A 9,398-nucleotide genomic window follows, 5' to 3' on the forward strand; every position below is an offset into this window, starting at 1 on the left:
CCAGCTTTCAAAGAATGAAGAGGGAAATTGACATGAGGGGGAGTCTGCACATAAACCACCATGTAAACTAATGACTAAATACCTCCCCTTCCTCTGGCAAGGCTCCGAATCTTGTTATCACCTTCAGATAAGTTGGCATCCCCCTTTCTTTAAATCTTTAAAGGACTTTTGGTTTAAATCTAGTAAATCAACTTAAAAAGTGGGTAAACCCCATGCAAACACTGAAAGCTGAAACATTGAAGGGGCCAACTGGTGTTTTTTGACAAACCATAAATCATAATATTATGTTGTGAATGCATTTCTTACATTCACTGAGTGTTCCACTCACAGTACTAATCACTCAATAGACTGGATGGCTTATGAGAATGACAGCTGCTTATTGGTCATTCTCGTATACCATCAAAATTAATTTGAAGGTCATGTAACTACATGTATTTGTTTACAGAAATACCTCCAAGAGGCAGATTGCTGAATAGTGTTGCTTTAACTCCAGTTTCATCTTGGACTTGAATGCGTGGATGCTTGAACAACAGGGATGAGTATAGCCTGAGAACTGAAATCTGAAGAGAAATGTTCTATTTTTATGCAACTGTTTGCAGCCTACTGGAGTCCAGTTTGATAAATGATTAATGTGTCTGTTTCTGCCACCCAGGAAAGGTCAGCCTGTGGTTTTGTTTGGTCTGAATGCGGCAGGGCTTACATTAAATGGCAAATGTCACTTTCAATGAAGCTATTCAACTGTGCTGGACATAACTCAATCAATGCTACCAGAGAATGAAAAATGGTGAAAATATTCTAGCAAGAAAAATATAACAACATAATGTTTGATTTCTATACTTTTTTATTCTTGGTAAAGCATATAACAGCATATTTTTAATTTTATATAATACATGCTTTGTCTGTGGCGAATCCAGAACTAGTAATTGTCATCTAAAAAGAAGCCATGAAGGAGGAAGTCTATGTCTCCCACTGTGAAAGGTATAAGCTGTCTGTGTCTGTAAGCATATGGGTCAAGCATCTTAACATTACAACCTGGACTTTCAGATTAGGCCTGGAGCGAAGGCTGTAGGAACTCCACAATATAGACCTTCATATACCAACCACCTAATCGTAAAAGTGGATTTTGATTCCAAATCGTAAAAGTGGATTTTGATTCCAAATCCTCTTTCATTGCCGTATTTGAATCAACTGCCTTGTGAATCCATGATATAATTAATAACATCACCCGGAAATGCCCTGTTACATATATTGAATATCATAAAACACATGGACACTGATAACTTTGAATAGTCAAAATTGAATACACACCACAAATCATGAATAAGACTGCAGTTTGTTGGGACAGATTGCTCAATAGAAGCAGCTGGAGGAGCTGCTGAAAGCTTTATTAAGGGATACTGTCTTAGTGTCCCTGGCCCAGATCTGGCCCTGGTGTGGCATGGCTGAGAGCCAGGTTAGGGAGCTGGTAGAATAAAGTCAAAGAGAAGGTCAAAAGCAGTTCAACGTGCATATCCCAGCGGCAGGACAGGGTGAATTCAAACACTACTGTAAAGAGGTCCCGACTCAATTCTTTCATTTTTTGGAGCATTTTTGTATTTATGCTCAATTTTCAAAGAAAACATTGTCTGAGCCCAACAAAATGTGTGCAGACTCCTTTCCAGTAGTTGGTGATCTGAAGTGTAAAAACTGCAGGTTAACTTTCTGTCCACAGGGTGGCCATGTTTTCTTGAAGACGGTCTAAGGGAGCCCAATATGAAAATCTAAAAATAGTCCCATCTAGTGGTCAAAAACAGTACAATAGCGGCATTTTCAATCATAATTTAGGTTAATCTTAAACCTTGCTCTCACAACAGCAAGCAGTATTCCAGCCATTCTTCCTTCATTCTGACTTACACACAATATTACACAATAACACAGAAATGCATAATTGTGAATCAGAAATGTATAACCATAACTGCCTGATATGATAGGCCTACTGTATATGAGTAACACATACAGTATTGTATGAAAATATCAAGTGAAGCTATTGTTGGTCTCTGCAACAATAGGCTTTTTACTGCACCTATAACACACCTTTGCTGACTGGTGAGCTACTTTTCTCAGTGACATTTTGAAATGAACTACTTTATTCAAACTCCTTCACTATTAGTGATAATCACTCTTCATTATACATAAGTAGCTCTTTAATTACCTTTATACACAGTATGAAAAAAAAAGTATCGACCACAAACTCAATGCCTTAGCAGGAGCATCACTGTATAGCTTAAACTTTACTGATATACAGACTGAAGAAATCTCCTACCATCCTATGACAGACTGAAACAGCATGAAAAACATGCCTTCTCCACGGTAGGCCTATGGCTGATCACAGTCTTGACTCTTGGTTACACGGGCAGTAGATTGACAACACTGTCAAAACTCTGACGTGGCAGTTATAGCTCTTCCATATAAAAGTGCACATGAATTTGACCTTAATAGTGTTTTTGTTTTTTCACACGATGGTACTAACACACATGCTGGTTGGATTTTTCAATGTGTTACATGGTATACTGCATACACAAAACCAGTGCAAATATTACTATATGATGGCAGCATAAAGTTAATAAATAAACATACCTACACAAAGAATACAAAAGTATTTACCCCTATACATACATATTGGTAAACAGCAGAGGGTGAGCTACTGTATGCCGTCACATAACACCTACAACGCCACTGAGTGGTAAATATGTGAAGACTAACAACTTTGGCAGCTTGATTTGTCGATCAAAAATCTTTGTCTAGTTATACTGTACTGTAGGTGCGGGTCCAATCTGGACGACAGAACGGTCACCCTACTGTATCCCCCACTCACCTTGTCGCCCAAAAAACAAGTGAGCCTCCCTCGGGGACAAGTCATTGGATATCTGGCGGTGCCGCAAGCAGCCTACTGTGGCGTTTCCTAGTCAACTTTCAGCTACAGAAATGGCTGAGGAGGGGCAGTAGCAAGCCACTGGAGATGTCCACTGCGGCAGTGGAGGTGGTCATGGTAATAGTGGAAGGGTTGGGTTGTCCTCTCAGCCTTCGCCGCAGACCGGTAGCTGCCGCAGTGCTGTGGGTTCCGGCAGCTGTTTTAGGTAAAGCCCTGTCCCTGTGCCTGGGCACACAGCCAGGCGGACAGACATGGACATGTCTCTCAGCGGTTTGACCAGCGGAGCATCCATGGCCTGATCTCACAGATGAGGTTGGGGCTGGAGGAAGTTCACAGCGGGGGAAGCATAAGGGGCGGGGGGGTGGGGGTTTGGGGGGTGCCCAACAAATGCCCTGATAGGTTTCATTTAGCAGTTAGGTGCCCTGCTCTTTAGTCTCCTCTGGCTTAGGAGGTGAGCCTGAGGAGTCCTGGATTTGCTCCCCTGCATCATCACCACCTGAGAGAGAGAGAGAGAGAGAGAGAGAGAGAGAGAGAGAGAGAGAGAGAGAGACTTAAACTGCTTCATTGAACCATTATTTCAAAAGAACCTTAAAAAACAACCACGTCCTCATCCTGCCACATCACAATATCATCCCCACTGTTGTGCACTGCCCACCAAAGTGCAAACCAGAGTCCTCTTTAGGTTTTGGTGCATTCTCTGTACAGGTAATTGATAAATAATTGAGCATGTTCTAATTGCAGATAGATAGCTACTTTATTAATCCTGAAAGATGTATTGGAGTGTTTAGTATATAACACATAAAGGCTTTTAGTTTTGAATGATGTGTCTAATGTATAACCATGCTATTGGCAAAAAGTGTAAGATTACACTAATTTGGTAAGTGACAAACAACCTACCGGTTTTACTGATGTTAAGCTTGGATAGTGACTCAGATAATTCGCTTGATTCGAGGTTGCCTGCGTGGATAGCATTCCTTCTTCCAGTCCTTCCTGAGGCTATGAAGTCTTCATAGGACGATGACTCCACATCAGTCATAGCTGATGCATTTCAGCAAGGTCATCTGAAAGGTAACGAAAAATGACACATAATCAGGAGACAAGAAACTACGAAGAAAAATTCAAACAGTGTGGCCTAGTGCAAGGCAGTGTAGGGTAACATAGTATAGAACACTGCGGTGTAACACATATAAGGCCACGGCTTAATTATTTGATGTGTTTTAATCTAGAAAAAGACCCTGGGGTCAATTTACGCTGGAGTTACACTTTAAATATCTTTAAACTTTCCACCTCTGACCAGACGTTTCATATCGCCAAGATAGGCCCCTAAGGGTGTTTAAGGGCGTGATTTTGTGATCAGAGACCAGGCGCATTGTTCAAAAGGGTTGTTCTACTGTTTCTTAATCAGTCATGGGTGCGTTTTGGCCGTGACATCTGTCATTCCCTTTAACAGCAAGCAGCCCAACTTCAAACAGCGCATCAGTATTTTGACAGTAAGCGCATTTGAAGGATTCTGCTTGCACGCGAGACCGTGGACAGCAAAACACGTTACTAGTAGTTTTGGCATTGTGTGGAAATGCCAAATCCTGCTGGAAAAAGAAATCAGCATCTCCATAAAGCTTATCAGCAGATATAAGCATGAACTACTCTAAAGTCTCCTGCTAGATGGCTACATTGACTCTAGACTTGATAAAAACACAGTGGACCAACACCCGCAAATGAAATGGCACCCATATCACTGACTGGAAACGTCGCACTGGATTTCAAGCAACTTGGATTCTGTGCCTATCCACTCTTCCTCCAGACCTTGATTTACCAAATACAAAATGTACAGTATTTTCATCTGAAAAGAGGACTTTGGACCACTGTGCAACAGCCCAGGTCTTTTTCTCCTTAGCCCAGGTAAGATGCTTCTACAGTACTTTGACACTATGAATATGACACTTGTAGCTCATTTCCTGGACATGTCTGTGCGTGGTGGCTTTTGATACACTGACTCCAGCCTCAGCCCCTCCCTTGTGAAGTGTCTCCAAGTTCTTGAATCGGCTTTACTTTTACCACACTTTTCCCTTCCGGTAAACTTCCCATGAATATGCTTTGATACATCACTCTGTGAACAACCAGCCCTTTCAGCAATGACCTTCTGTGGCTTACCCTCATTGTGGAGGAAGTCAATGACTGTCCTTCTGGACAACTGTCGGGTCAGCAATCTTTCTAATGATTGTGGCCCCTGTGTACTGAATCAGACTGAAGGCTCAGGAAACTGACATTTCTGTGTTATACATTGTTTATTCTAATATTTTGAAATACTGTTTTTTTATTTTTTTATTACTATTTCCAAGTGCTATGAGCTATGGCTTGAAATGTTTCACTTTATGTAATTAATCTAGAATTGATTAATCTCCAGTATGAAATGGAAAAATGTAACTTTTCCACGATATTCAATTTGTTTGAGATGCTCCTGTATTTAGTTCTGTAATCTGCAGACTTCCTTAAAATAGAACTACATCCCACAGAAAAAGAATACTAGTTACTAATATTAGCTACTAATACGAGTATTCTCAGTCAGGAGTCAGGACCTTGTCAAAAAGCACAGTGTTCTTGAAATGCATCAGAAAGAACAACAATGAAGACTGAAGGCCCCTAATTTAAATAACAGGCAAAGGGCAAAGTCAGTCAGTGACCAGAGTGTCTCTCTCATGCGTGAAATAAAGCTATTGTGTAGGGTCTCTGGGAGCGTTGTGTTGACCCACCAATTTTTGTGCTTCGGATCTTGCTCATGGTATTAAAGTGCTGATTAAGATTTTAGGCTTTTTAACTTTTATTAAAAAGGACTGTGAAGAAATGACAGGTAAGAGAGTGGGAGCAAGAGAGGGCATGTGGGTTAGGGAAATGACCTCCGGTCGGATTCGAACCTGGGTCCTCGTGGCCACTTACACCCAAATGTGGTGCGGGTGCGCAACAGCTCCCCATCCCAACCCCCCACCCAAATAGTCATTCAAATTAGGGCCCGGAAAGGTCTATCCTCTCAGTGGCCATACTTCTAATTGCCACTAGGAGACGACATTTATTTTTATTGATAACCATACCAAACATGGCAAAACACAAAAAAAACATTTACAAAGGTTGAGCAAAACATGATAAAAGACTCAGAGCAGGGGCTCAGCTCACATTAAATAAAATAAAGAAGAATAGTGATAGTTATCCTTTAAAAACAGTAGAGACTGTTCAAGATCTAAAATTCATTCTGCCAATGAATTATACAGAGTGCCATTTTTAAGGAAACCTGTTTTACCAACAAAGCTATGGCAATGACAGCAGATGCCTGTGTCAACAATAAAGTTTAATCTTGCTAATTGCTCACATCTCAATACTACCGGAGTCATACCTTTAGAGCCTGATAACATGAATAGACAAGACAAAAAAAGAGATCTCTAACTGAAACTGAAAAAGAGTGTTTTCAAGGCAATCCCCTAAAGGACAAAAACAAAACATAACTTCAATAATCCAGGTTTAACCTACTTTTTATTGTATTAGCCTCAGTTATTATTTTAGTGTGCAGAAAGGTTAATATGTGTAATCCCAGTTGGGAAAGGGCCAAGGTTGAAAAAGGAATGGTCCATTTGTGCAATAAGATATGCTTCAGGCATGGGAATGCTATCACTGTCATCACAATGGCATTGCTTTGTGTGCTGCATCTCTTTCTCTGTGTGTGTGTGTGTGTGTGTGTGTATGTGTGTATGTGTGTGTGTGTGTGTGTGTGTGTGTGTGTGTGTGTGTGTGTGTGTGTGTCCAGTGACAAAACTGGCCCCAGGTTGCAGTCAGAGTATGCCCAAGTACAAGAAAAGCACAATGATGATTACTGTAAGTGCATCTTCGAAGCTCTCGAAACAATCTCACTGAGAATAAGCGCTGTAAAAATCTCATATTAAGAAAAACACAAAGCATACTTGACCATTATGTTTTATATATATATATATATATATATATATATATATATATATATATATATATATAATGGATACCTAATATTTACATTATTTATCAATAAAATGTCAACTGGAACATGCTAATGAGTTAAAACAACAACTTCTCACGTCTTCCTCTTACCTGTCTACATTCACATAAAATAGCACTATGTTCATACAACCTCATTATTTCATTGAATATACTATGTAATAGACTGGAGGTTTCCACGTTTGTATCCCTTAATAAAGTGTATTGCTCTGAACTCTGCTCTGACCTATTGTGTGCTTTGTATCTAGCTTAACAGAATTCCTTGAAGCATTAGAGCCTGCGAGATATGCTCAGCCAAAATACAGAACAGCTGAGCTATATTTAGTCTGTGTTATCATCTCGACTCAATCGCTTTCAGCTGTTGCATTCAAAATTGTGTCACTCGACAGGGTAAACATAAGGAGGTCACCACTATAAAGTCGACCGGCCTGTTTGGGCTGTATGCATATCTAGTAGACACATTGAAAATCTTTGATACAGACTTCCTTTCTACCTCCCTTAACATGATAAGGAGATGACTGAAGAGGTATGTTGGATAAGGCATAGGCAGATGGCTGTCAATGCTGTCACAGGGCCTTATGCCGAGCTTTCGCTGAATAATTTAAAGAGCCGCCTACATTATTCAGTGGCCAACTAATATGGGAAACAACGTCACTTGACCAGGGGAAATTATATTTGAAAACCCTTAACTACCCACTCATGCCATACAGACAATAAGACATAAAATAAGGTCAGTTCTATGAACAGAAAATGCTTGACAAAATTGAACCAAAAGCAACTGCAGTGGTAAAGTCAAGGCACAAGTGCAGGGGCTCTCACTTCCAGGGCCCTCTTTCTCCAGATCCACGTCCAGAAAATCAATATGGACAGTGGGTGGGTGGAGGGAGGAAGCCCACGGGAAGAGAGACAATTGTGAACACTGTCAGTCAGTACGGTATGCCTGGTCTGTGTCCAACAAGGCCTTAACTGTAGCCTACCCTTCCTTCATAGACACATTGGAGTGCATCTGCTGGAGCACAACAGGACTATTTGACATTATTAGACTTGTTAACAAATGGTCTTGATAAAGCTCATCTACTCAATTCCAAATGTTGCCTACTCTGAGTAAAAAAAAAAAAAAAAAATCCTGGCATGATAGCCAACTCTATGGACACGGATGAGAGGAAAGTGACAGGTCAATTTTACCAACTCAAACAAAAGAATATTGCCTAACCCTACTGTTTGAGAAAGGGGCCGCAAGACTTTTTCAGTTTTCCGATTGCATGTTACTACATACACTTGCAAGCAGGGTGTGAAGGCTAAACGCCAGTAGTTTATCCACCTCTGAAATTTCAGAAACAGAGTTTATCCACCTCTTATTAGAGTTTATCCACCCTTCAAAGTTGATTCACCAATTGCAACTTTTAACATTAAAACAGTACACTGTATTATCCACATTCACAATATGTGCACTAACCATTTAATACCACTGGTATTGTTATAAACATTAGACAATAACCTCCACCGTCATCAAACATGTTCTGAATGCTTTTTAAAAAAAATCCAATACCGTATGGCGCAGTCCACCTCACCGAGATTACATAATTCATAGTTTACCCACCTCTTATTTTACCACTACATCCCTGCTTGCAAGCTGAAGGGTCTGGAAATATGCAGGCCTAATGTCATTATTTGAAAGCACAACAAAAAATCAGTTTGTCATAACATAATGTATTCTTCAGCACACTGCCCTCCTAAGTTGCTGACCTTCATAATTGCACATTTACTAGTAAAACTCGATTGATATTAGACAATACGTGTTATGACAAGCTAAAGCACTGACACTGCTAGCTCGTGTAATCTGCAGCCAAGCTGACCACCGAATCTGTCACTTCACTTGTTCCAGGCTAAGTGCAGCGTTCCAAGCACCAAATTGTAGCCTATGCTACTGTCTCAATAGTACGCCATTGAGGCTGGCATTGTTTTAAAAGGCGAAGCTATTGTTATTAGCCTACATAGAGCTAGCTACATTAAATAGCCAGCTTCGATACGTATTTAGATCGATGTCGATGTAACAGGCTATATAAAATTCCTTTGTTCAACATGTCTGAGTAAGATGCTACTACCATACGCATGGATCAGTTATTCTGTAATGAAACGCATGATCAAATATTTCCTACTTCCGACTTAAAAGCTGCACAATTCATTCTGACAACTCCTACCTGTTTTATGCTTTGAGATATCCGAATGTAGGCATGCAGATCGGCATCAATCAGTTGTCGCGTTCGTTTACACTTCAGAGATATGACGGGACACTTTTAGTGGTGCACACTATCTTGACAGCATGACGTTACTGTACTACAGTCTGTCAACAGAAGGGACAGTGTGGGTGTAGCTAGGCTGTTGCAAATGTTTTTATGTGCCCTACTGTATTATTTTAGCCCACAGAATATTTTTATTTTATTAAGGTGACGTAGAAATAAATAATAACGGC

The 9,398-nt window shown here is 40.3% G+C and overlaps 1 long non-coding RNA gene across 1 annotated transcript; it reads right to left on the bottom strand.

Moving 5' to 3' along the window:
- Positions 1 to 851: 851 nt before the first annotated feature.
- LOC143131291 (uncharacterized) lies at positions 852 to 9,219 on the bottom strand. Its single transcript, XR_012988083.1, has 3 exons — positions 9,127 to 9,219; positions 3,809 to 3,972; positions 852 to 3,407 (listed from the first exon to the last, which is right to left on the bottom strand). It is a non-coding gene; the product is annotated as an uncharacterized LOC143131291 (long non-coding RNA).
- Positions 9,220 to 9,398: the final 179 nt, after the last annotated feature.

This window comes from Alosa pseudoharengus, unplaced genomic scaffold, assembly GCF_046254945.1.
Source record: "Alosa pseudoharengus isolate Yale_2024_CS ecotype anadromous, Long Island Sound unplaced genomic scaffold, YU_APseudo_1.1 YU_APseudo_1.1_scf_18, whole genome shotgun sequence".
NCBI classification, from domain to species: Eukaryota; Metazoa; Chordata; class Actinopteri; order Clupeiformes; family Clupeidae; genus Alosa; species Alosa pseudoharengus.